This window comes from Elaeis guineensis, chromosome 11 (assembly GCF_000442705.2).
Source record: "Elaeis guineensis isolate ETL-2024a chromosome 11, EG11, whole genome shotgun sequence".
NCBI lineage: Eukaryota > Viridiplantae > Streptophyta > Magnoliopsida > Arecales > Arecaceae > Elaeis > Elaeis guineensis.
Genome location: NC_026003.2, coordinates 160,410 through 172,366, shown reverse-complemented (window position 1 = coordinate 172,366; position 11,957 = coordinate 160,410). Strand labels below are relative to the sequence as shown.

The 11,957-nt window shown below is 35.4% G+C and overlaps 1 non-coding gene across 1 annotated transcript; it reads right to left on the bottom strand.

The window, feature by feature from the left end:
- Nucleotides 1–1,422: 1,422 nt before the first annotated feature.
- LOC140852772 (small nucleolar RNA R71) lies at nucleotides 1,423–1,528 on the bottom strand. The gene has a single exon (XR_012135670.1). It is a non-coding gene; the product is annotated as a small nucleolar RNA R71 (small nucleolar RNA).
- Between the last annotated feature and the right edge of the window lie 10,429 nt (nucleotides 1,529–11,957).

Genomic DNA, 11,957 nt, shown 5'->3' with positions numbered 1-11,957 from the left:
TTCTCGTTTTAAATTTTTTTTTCAGTGCTTTCTAGCTAAATAATCTTATTTGCATAATTACAGAATTACCTTGCATAACTAATTTACTATTTAAAATTTTGCTGCTTAGAATAATTTGCTACTTTTCATAGCCCAGTAATTTATTGCTTTTTAGACTTAATCACTTAAATTTATTTTCTTGCAAAACTAAAAAAAAAAATTAAAAAAAAATATATATAAAAAGATAAAATTATATATAAAAAAAAAACCACTGACATTTCATAACACTTAACTAAAATAGCGTAACCTCAAATATAAAAATTTCTAACCTGATTGGACACCTTGTTTCTTTGCATTGCATCTCCATAATTGATCTTAAGGGCAATAACCCATTAACCAGATAAGGTGGGGATTTGATCACCCTTCCTTGGCCCATAAATCACTCCCTTGCATTTGCATAACCTAGACCTTAATTTAAAATCAACTAGACGTCAGCCTTAGGAATTTCGAGCTCAATAGGATAAGAAAGCTCTAGAGTTGAACCGAGTGCGGATTGGTTAATTGCTCGGTGTCTAAGGCAAGTGTAAAGAAAGTAGTTTTCAATTGGTTCCGTTGACTGACCTGACCAACTTAGTTGGTGTCTAAGGAAAGCAACGAGCAGGGAACCTCCCACATCTTACGCTTACCTGGCCGAGTCAGTTAGTCAGTCTTGAGCTTGGAGTGCTCAAAAGCAATCTTGAAAGTTAGGAGCTGTCTAGATCTAAGTTAACCTTAGGATAGAGAGTCTATGATTGTTTAAGTTGATTGCAATTAACATCTAAACATTAATTAATTTCTCCCTTTTCATAGATTTAAGATTCTTAGGTTCTTTTCTTTAGATTTTCTTCATTCTTTTCTCATTTATTATAAAAATATATATTATAAAAAAAAAAAATTTCTGTGTATGCTCTACAGTATAATTGTAAGGTGTATGCTTGGCCGTAGATCGTTACGACCAGAAATCCAACCTTTTGATCCAGAAATAGAAAGAACCTTTAGAGCCAACAGACATAAAAAGATGGACCGAAATCAGGAGAATGATCCACCCAAGCAATTGAAGGAGTACTTTACTCCTTCCACATATACCTACTCTCCTTGTATTCAAGTACCCCCTGTGGAGGCCACTCAATATGAAATTAAGTCCAGTATAATCCAAATGTTACCTTCATTTTATGGACTTAGTAATGAAGACCCTTATAAACATCTTGAAGAATTTCTTGAGATATGCTCAACTGTCAAAATTCACAACTTCTCCGATGATGCTCTTAGGTTGAAATTATTTCCTTTTTCACTTAAGGACAAAGCCAAATACTGGCTACATACTTTGGATTCCATGACTATATCAACCTGGGACCAGCTGCAAGGAGAGTTTCTCAAGAAATATTTTCCATAGGAAAAACGAATCAAATAAGGAAAGCCATAACTAGTTTTTCCCAATTAGATGGAGAAATGTTTCATGAAACATGGGAGAGATTAAAAGACCTTATTAGAAAATATCCCCACCATGCTGTACCCAAGTGGCAGTTAATCCAATATTTTTATGATGGGCTCTCTGAAAGACATCGACAAATGGTCGATGCATCATGCGGTGGGACATTTATGCTAAAAAGTGAGGATGAGGCATGGCAACTGTTTGAAATTTTAAGTGAAAATTCATTACATCATATGTCTGCCTCTATTAGAGATAAACCCATGTTAAACTAAAAAGAGGTGGAATATATGAAGTAGGAAATGCCATAGATATCCATCAAAAGGTAGATGAACTGTCCCAAAAATTAGATCATCTTCTAAACACTGGACAATCCCCGATTCCACCTAATCCAATCCAAGAAGTTTGTGCATTGTGTGCAAGTCCGAACCATTTTGTTAGTGAATGCCCAGCCGCACCCCAATTTCCTGAGTTTGTGCATGAGCAGGTTCAGCAAGCTCAAGTCCAACAAGCTCGCAGACCAGGAAACGATCCATATTCGAACACTTATAACCCCGGCTGGAGAAACCATCCAAATTTTTTCTGGAGACCACAACCAGTGGTTGGTCCTGCCACACCTCGACCTCAATATCAAGACCCAACATATAGGCATGGACCATACCATCAATTCCAAAATGTTCCTCAACTGTCTACTACTGGTCACAGCTCAGCTTTTGAGGAAAAAGTCCTGAAAGCACTAGAAAGATTAGAAGTCAACACTCAGATCCTTAACTCCCACACACAATCCATTGCTAAGCTAGAGACCCAAATAGGTCAACTAGCGACTGCATTCAGTAGGAGGGAAGAAGGAAAATTACCTAGCCAACCCGAGAGCAACCCAAGAGGGCAATTTGTGATTGAGAGTTATAATACCCCAGAAGTTTTTTCTGAACATGCCAAATCAATCATGACTCTGAGAAGTGGCAAGGTCATTGAACACACTAGTAAAACCAATGAGACTGACCCTAAACCTCTAACCGAATCCAAATCACCCAAGAATAAGGAGGACCTGAAAATAGAGAAGAACCAACTGCATCGGAATCATCTTACTTGCCTAAAGCCCATTTTCGGATGCCCTGAAAGCCCCTATTCCTGCAGATAAGAAGGGAGGAAAACTCGATGAGATGTTGGAATTATTTAAGCAAGTCCAAATTAATCTTTCCCTTCTAGACGCAATCAAACAGGTCCCTGCTTATGCCAAATTTTTGAAGGATTTGTGCACCCAAAAACGTAAATCTAGATCACAAATCCCAAAGAAAGTACGTCTCACTGAACAGGCTAGTTCTGTCGTCCAGCATGCCACTCCTCCAAAGCTTAAAGACCCAGGAGCCCCCATCATTTCCTGTGTTATAGGAGATTATCACATTGAAAAAGCTCTTCTAGATTTAGGGGCAAGTGTGAATCTTTTACCTAGTTCGGTGTATGAACTTTTTGGATTCGGAGAACTGAAACCCACATCAGTCACATTACAGTTAGCCGACAGATCAATTAAAGAACCACGTGGAATGCTTGAGGATGTCTTGGTCAAGGTAGATGAGTTTTACTTTTAGTTGATTTTCTGGTTCTCGATATGGAATTAAGTGGCAACCCCAGACAAATTCCATTATCTTAGGAGACCTTTCCTAGCTACGGCGAATGCATGCATCAATTGTAGGATAGGAGTCATGGACGTATCGTTTGGGAATAAGAAACTGAGACTGAATGTGTTTGGTGCTTCCCAAGGACCATCAATGGATAGTTGCTTCAAAGTAGATACACTAGAAGATATTATAAAAGATGCAACACCCACAATTCTAGCACCTGAACCCTTAGATACTTGCTTGACTCACTTTGGAGTGTATGACTTTAAGGGATATATGAAAGAAGTTAACATATTGTTGGATACACCACATGATAAAACCACTCCTCCATGGACAATCAAGTATGAGCCATTACCCATCTTTTGTTGGTTTTATCGCATATGACGTCTGGCTGAAGACGTAAAACTTAGCGCTTTTTGGGAGGCAACCCAAATTTCGTCTATTTTATTTTAACTGATCATCATTTTTTTAAAGAATAAAGGACCACTCTGTATGGAAGAGTCTGTTAATAAACTTGACGTCTGGCTGAAGACATAAAACTTAGCGCTTGTTGGGAGGCAACCCAACGATTTCATATTTTTTTTACTTTATCGCAGCTGCAGGAATTTAGAACAAGAGCCTATTAATCAATGAAGCTATCTTCAACTTCCGAAGCAAAATTATCCCAGGTGCACTCTCTCCTTTTATTTTCTTTGCTTTCCTACTCCATTGAGGACAATGTAGATTAAGTTGGGGGGGAAGGAAATTAATCAAATCCTCGAGTATGGTCAGAAATAATTAGTTTTGTGTATTCAAATTTTATTTTGATTAAGAGTCAATTAGGCATCCTAATAAATGAATGATTAACGGTCAAGATAATTTTAGGGATACTGAGGAATAAATTATTAAGAAAACCCAATGAATGGTAGGGTTTAAACTAGACCAAATTTTAGGAGTGATTCTACAACCCTCTTCTTACTGATCTCAATAAAGAATCTGCTTCATGAGAAATTGGGTAAAGATCGAGGTATGCTTTTTATTTAAAAAAAAAAAAAGAAAAAAAAAAAAAAAAAAAGAAAAACAACATTGGTCTCCTACTGAGTAACCGGGCCCTTTCGCCTAAGTAAGCATTGTGGTTCGCGTAAAAAGGTAGGCAATGTTATATATATATATATATATATATAAAGGGGACTAAATTTGCAAGAAGATAAAAAAAACTCTTTCCCATTAAGTTAGAGAATTTAAAGAGTAAAGTGGAGAGTTGGTGAAAGAAAAGCTCTGAAATTTCTTTAGTTAATACTCAGCCACTAATTGGGTCAAATTGATAATCCAATGAAATATCTCTTTAATGGTCTGACCAAGTATCATCTACCTTTTGGGATGCCTAAACTAATTTTTGATTCAAAATCGAATCGGTACACAATGCTGATATATCTATTTTACTCGAGGACGAGCAAAATTCAAGTTGGGGGGTGTGATAAACACTTAATTTAAGTATTTTAAATTAAAAAATTATATTTAATTTATCTTATTTATTAAGAATTTGATGTTTCTTTCTATGTTTTACAGGAAAGGTGATCGCCGATACAAAGAGTCCGATTCATAGATCAAAAAGACTCAAGTTTGAAGAAAATTGGACTTAAAATAAAATTAAAATAAAAGAAAGACGCATCCGGTATTATAGAAAATGAAGATACTATGCAAGGAATCCAAAAAGGATATAGATGTCATTATGAAGGAACTTTTGTTTCTTTTTGGAATATAAAAAAAAAAAAAGAAAAGGGTATCGCGTGAATTTTTTGGCTCCTGGGCGTGCGTGAATCCTTTGGCGCGTGAACGCGCGTGAACACGCGGGAAGCTGGTGCGTGGATGCGGGGCGTGGATGCGGGGCACGGACGCGGGATGCGGTTTGGACGCGGGGCGCGGACGCAGGACGCGGCATGGACGTGGGACGAGCGCTGACGCGGGTGTGGGCGCACTGCAGATAAGTTCAAAATAAGGAAAAAACATAATATTTAGAAATATTTTGAAAGATTTGTATTTTTTTAGTCCCACATCGGAAAATCATGTAAAACTCCTCCCTCCTAACACCTATAAAAAGACTTTTGTACTCTCATTGGAGGGGGAACCCAGAAATTCTTCTAGAGCCTTGCATAGAGGAATAGAAAGGGACTACTTCATGAGCAGCTAGGCTAGCAGTCTTGGGAGTGGAGAAGAAATTTTGTAACGACACAGAGATGGTTTATTGTTCTAAACTTTTCTGTATTTCTTTATATGCAATAAAGATTATGCTTTTTATTTAAATTGTCATGAGTTCTTTATTTGCTCCCTATCATATGCTTTTATTTATGCTTTCTTGTTAAGATTAATATTAGGAACAACTTTTACTTTCCGGAGACGCGTCGTGATCTACGGATACGGAGCGTGCCGAGGAAAGAAGAGTTGTGTACCTAGTCTTTTCGGAGACGCGCCGTGATCTATGGGTACGGAGCGTGCCGAGAAAAGACAGATATTTTTTCTAAGATTAATCACATCTATTTAGTTAAAAAAGAGATACAACTCTGCTAGTGCAAATTAATTCAAAACTCCCGAGCTCTTTATTTTTTTAATTACCTCAATATTACGACAATTTATTTTCTAAATCAAAAACAACGCTTCTTTCTTTTACCTTGCAATTTCAACTTAGCCCAAGGTCCCTGAGGATACGATCTCGACTCATCCTACCTACGTAGTGAGTAGAGTTATTTTTGGTGCTATCAACGACTACGCATCAATTATTCGAAGAAAAATAGTTTTTCTTCCCTTCAGATCTGATAAGCTTGTCGCTGTCCAACAGCGATTGGAGCGATAATGTATTGGCTATAGCTGAAAAAAAATAAAAAACCTATTAGTAAATAAATTATTTAAATTCTAAAGATATAGATTTTAGTCTAAAGATCCTCCTACTATTTATACGAATTGATAGCCTTTATCTCCAATTCGAAGAATTATATTAATCTCTTAGCAGGTACTAGAATCCACACAGACTGCATTCGGGTCTGAGTGTGGCTCGATCAATCCTAGTACATCCATGAGTAGGTTCTTAACCGATTATTTCATCAAATAATTTTTAACAATTAGATTTTGTCCCAAATATCTTTTCAGCAAACATGTGGCACCTCCACTGAAATCCTGGTTAGGTCCAACTATTAACATGACAACACCAAGTATATCCAACAAACGAATGCTCAGGCCCGAGTATGGCTTGGCCAAGTTGATATTGATCTGAAGGGCATAACAAGATGGTCATATGATGAATGATAATTTCAATATCCAATAGACACCAAGCTTGTGGCACCTCCAATGCCTATTCAGACTATTGGACACATTATCATGCATCTTAATTTGAGGCAATGATGTTGGAAAATATATCCTAAAGCCTATCATCTAAGTGGTAGATGATTAGAATTAGTATATGAATTATCTAATAATATTAGTTATTTGGTAGGTTCATCATAAAAGTTCTATCTTCTTTAAATGAACTCCTAAATTATGATGAAGTTCTTAGAACCATAATCAATCGATAAAGAAAGATTTATTGGATGGTTCTTAAATTATTCATGACCAAATGATAAGTTATTAACAAGGATGATAACTTATCAAGTGTAGGTCGCTGTATGCTATATGCATTGATTGTCCTCGTAATCAAGTGGTATGGAGACACTGGTATGGCATCCAAGTGAGATATAGGAGTACATCTGCATTAAACATGATCAATGTAACACTCTACTATTAAGAATAGTTAGCTAAAGTCAATGGATAAAAGTGTCCCTCCGATCTGAGATCATCATGGTGACTTGCAAGCAACTCACTATGCTTTGGTGTCGGACTGCCTATATTTTTAATATAGGTTTGAAAGATTTTTGGATACAGTCAAGTACTTGTAGAGTCGATGTGTGAGTCAAGATGGGATTGATGACTCTTGATTACATTTGCATTAAACATGACCAATGTAACACTCTACTGTCAAGAGTAGTTAGCTAAGGCCAATGGGTATAAGTGTCCCTCCGACCTGAGATCACCATGGTGACTTGCAAGCAACTCACTGTGCTTTGATGTCGGACTGTCTATATTTTTAATATAGGTTCGAAAGATTTTTGGATACAGTCAAGTACTTGTGGAGTCGATGTGTGAGTCAAGATGGAATTAACCACTCCTAATTAGGAAGAGAATGTCTTGCTGTATTTCAATTTAGCAAACCTAGACCTGGGTAATCCTCATGAGGAGTCATGAGATTTGCAAAATTTTGAGACACAATAGAGATGACTTATATGAGTGTTAACAGCATACTCGAAGTCATCTTGAGCATTATTGATCAAAAAGATGAATTATACAGTAACCATGGGTCAGGGTTCTTAGAATGTTGCTTTGCATACATTCGACCTATCTAGACGTCTGGAACCATTGCTAGACAGTTACTTTGACTGGTACAGAAATTAGTTTTTATGCTATCAGCTTAGATTTGAACCTATAGGATCACACACATAAGAGGTTGTAACCTAATCAGATGGTTAATCAATGATTGAGAATCATTCTAAGGTTAAACGATCAATGTGATTGATGTTTGACTTAATACAAGTGTTGCAGGAGGATCAATTAGCAATTGGATTGCTTATAGGCTCAATCTAATTGAGCAATTGGACTGAGATCAAGTATAATTAAATTTAATTCAATTAGAATTGGTTTAAATTTAATTAGATTAAGTCTAATTAATTTATTGGATAAGCCAGTTGCAAGGGAGAACAAGTCCCTACTCGACTAGGACTTGTATACACCTAATTTCTAATTAAGTTAGAATTTAAATCAAAATTAAATATGATTTAATCTGATTTAATTGAACTTTTGGTTGGACCAAGATCATTATTAATTAGATTATAATTAATTTAGATTGGGTTCAAAGTGTCTGACCTAATCTACATAAGGATCCTAGTTAGATTAGGATTCCATATCATCTCTTGTGCCACCTAAGAAATTTCAAGCCCACGCCCACTAATTAATTTCTATAATTTTTCTATGATATCCATATCTAAGGAATGTTATCTCACACCACTTGTTCCAAATATTTGAATCAGATTTGATTTGATTCAATATGGAAAGTGATTTGGTTCAAATATGGAAAGTGGTTTAGGCTTATTCTTTTTTTGAAAGAGTCCCACTTCACAAGGACTCTTCTCTCCTCTCTTGTGCCAACTTTTCCCAAGCCTATCCTATCATTTTGTCACCCCTTTTAAGCATCTTATCCTGATCTCCATGAAATTTATAAGGGAGGGGGCATCCAAGAGTTGGATGCCCCATGGACTCTTTGTTGATTAGGTCTTTTGACCTAATCTGCCATATAAAAAGTTGCCACCCCATATGCTATCAAATAAGAGTCAAAAATTTATGGCTTTAAGATAAAAATATCAGAGGAGAAATAGGATGAAATGAGTGGTTTGAGGTACCATTATCCTTGGAGGAGAGTCTTCAATCAAGAGATCAAAAGTTGATATCTTGTAGAGAGAAAGGTAAGAGAAAAGATTGTCTTCTCTCATTGTTTTTCTTTCATATTATTCTCTTTTTGTTTTTTATGTGATAAAATATAAGAGAGAAAGAGGATGGAATGGGTGGTTTGAGGCATCAAATTCTTTGTAGAAGAGTCTTCTATCAAGAGATCAAAAGTTGATGTCTTGTAGAAATAAAAGGTAAGAGAGAAGATGTTTTTCTCTTATTATTTTTTTTTCAGTTTATTTCTTCTTTATTTTATATTTTTATGTGATAAAAATTTGAGAGAGAGAGAGGAATGGCATGGTGGATTAATGCTCCAATGAGTTGGAGCATGGTGATCTAATTTTGGACATGATCTGATCATGTTCTGATGAGAGAAGAAGAAGAAAAGAAGGTCTTCTCTTAAGGTTTCTTTTAGAACCCTTCTTCTTCATAAATCATGAGATTTTTCTATAAGAAAAATCACATATCATGAGATCTGAAAGTTTGAAAAATATCTAGAGAAGATGGTCTCTCCATGTCCTAGCATAGAGATGTTCTCAGAACATCAATCGTTGATGTATTGAAAGAGAAGAACTGTCTTCTCTTAGGACTTTTTCTTTTATATTATTATTTCTAATTTTAGAGAGATCAAAAGATTTGACTTCTTCTTTATTCCTTCTCATATTCTTCATCTCTTAGAATGTCTAAGAGATTCGAAGAATATTTTTTAGATTAACCATCCGGAGGAATTTGCAAGAAGCTAGCACTTCGAGCGGATCTTCGTTCGACGAACCTTCGATTTTGTTGCAGCCTTATGTGGATCACCTGTAGAGGTCGGATGCATGTGTGACTCCAAAGGCAATAAAAAAGATAAATCATGGAGTTCTTGACCTACATGAAGGTAAGAGATCTGATCTCTTCTCTTTTCTAGATGTGATCTAGGTTTTAGATCTGAAACTATTTCAGATCTAGGGTATTGATTTGATCAATACCAAAGCTTTTATTTTTTAATTTATAAATATAATATGATATGTTATAGGTCCTAATTGTAGAGTTTAGTAATTTGATTACATGCATTTGTAGATTAAATTTTTTAATTTACATATTTCGCTGCATTATATTTTAAAAATATTTTAAAATTCATGCATGAAATTCTGCACCTTTTCCAACAGTGGTATCAGAGCATCTAGATTCTTTTATAACATATTCATGATTATATTAATATAAATTTAAAAAATAAAATAATGATTGCACGGACTGTAGGTTGTCCTGTTGTAAGGTTTACCCTTTACAGTGCAAAGGTTATCCTGGTACGTTGTGATTTAGAAAATTTAAAAGAGTTTAAATAAATCTTGTTATGAATGTTTTAGATTAGGTCTATTTCATTTCATAAAATTTTATGTAATGTACATAGATTAAAATCAGCCAAGAATAGGATCTTATGAAGGTTCTGTTTGCTTATCGGGCCAGCCCGACCAGTAATCCAGCTTGACTAAAAAGTTGGCTCAATTATTTTTCTGACTGATTTTAATTGTTAGTGTTTATTAGTGAAATAGGTCGATCCATTTTTTAAATGAGTCAACCTATTTAGCGAAACAATACTAAATTGTATTAAATCTTTCAAAAGTTGAAAATAGTTTTCAAAATGCCGAACCCCAACCCTCAGCCATGAACTTAATTAAAAGAATTAAGTGATTGTTTAGGATCTAGGTTTGTGATTTAAAGATCCTAAGATAATTTCATAAAACATGGGTTAAAGCATAATGGGTTAGCTTTGATCAAGTCATTAACTGGGTTAGACCTAGGGTTAGATTAAATATGGATTAAGTTAAGAAATTGATCAAACCTAATTAAAAGTTAATTACGATTAGGTCATTTTTATAGATCACTTCAATAGTTGTAGTTGATCAAAGTCCATATATCTAACAAATGGACACTGATCGTGGCTCAGTGACTGAGCCCGAGTCTTTAGACAGACCAAATCAAAATTGATAAATCAGTTGGTGTCTAAGGTAAACCTGATCGATGATTTTTAATTGGGAGTCTGCTTATCTGACCATTTCTTATGGTGTCAAAGGCAAGCTTTGGCAGACCCTCCCATCGATCATATTTACCTAGCCAATGTGGTTAATCAGGTCTTGATTAGGTTGCTCGTTGATTCATGCTAATCCATATCACATAGAAAATCAGTGAGACTAATCTAGGTGCCCATGAATCAAATTTGATCCTAATCCTTGTTAATGACTTGAGAAGTCAGTGGGAGGACTTGACTTGATGAAGTCAATAGGAGCAAATTGGTCCATATCCTTTCTATCCTTAAATCACTAATAATTTTAAATTCTCTAAAATTATTAGGTCCTTAAAATGATAAAGTTATAGAGATAACTGAGTCATAGCCTCCCATTAAGGTGTTTGATAATGGATCCATTAACTCAGTAATCATTGCAGAACGAAAAGTCTGGTACTTATTGACTAATGGAATTATCACTCATCATATGACGACTTGGAAGTGTCTCTCTAATAGTGGTTAGGTTAGCCAACCAAAGTTGGGCTTAATCATTCATTGGTTAGATGTACCAAATATGGTCATGTTAATGGTTGGACCTAACCGGATCCTTACAATGGAGGTCAAAGCCTACTGATTAGGTTTCTGGGGCAAAATTAAATTACTAGAAGTTATTTGGAGAAATAATTGGTTAATGAACCTACCCGTAGATGCAGATGGGTTGGCCGACCAAAATCGGGATTGTCTGTAGTCTATGTGGATTTTAGTACCTACTAGAAAATTAAAGTAATTCTCGAATTGGAGGTAGAGGCTATCAATTTGAACAAAATAGTGGGAGAACCTTGAGACTAAAGTCCAAGTCTCTAGGCTTAAAATAATTCATATACATTAGGTCATTGTTCTCTTTTCTCAAAATAAGGCTAAACCTTAATTGCTCCAATCGCTGTTAGACAGTGATGACTTATGGGATCCAACCTCGTTAATTAGTATCAAAAGTTGAACTTATTGGGGCTTCTAAGTTCAGTCAAAATAATTAGTCTAAAATTGATCTAAATCAGGCATGTTGCTTCTACTGTTAGAAGCAGGGTCAAAGGAAGAAAAATTATCTTGCTTCCCTTGACCATAATAGGCTGAACAAGATAAAGAAGCAAGAGTTGCTCATCAAGGATGTTATATAATAACACCTTAAAGTTTCTCTATGAAATTCTACTACCCAGGTATTAGATACCGATGGTCTTATGCAATTTATTGCTAGGACTACAAGTAAGTGAAATGTTTGAAAATGGTGAGAAATTCTTGAATGTTAGGGATGGAAGTCTTATTCTAATCCTAACTTTAGGAATTATAGAGCTTATTTTCAAATATTGTCATTTAGAGTAATTATTACTATTGTCCATCATTT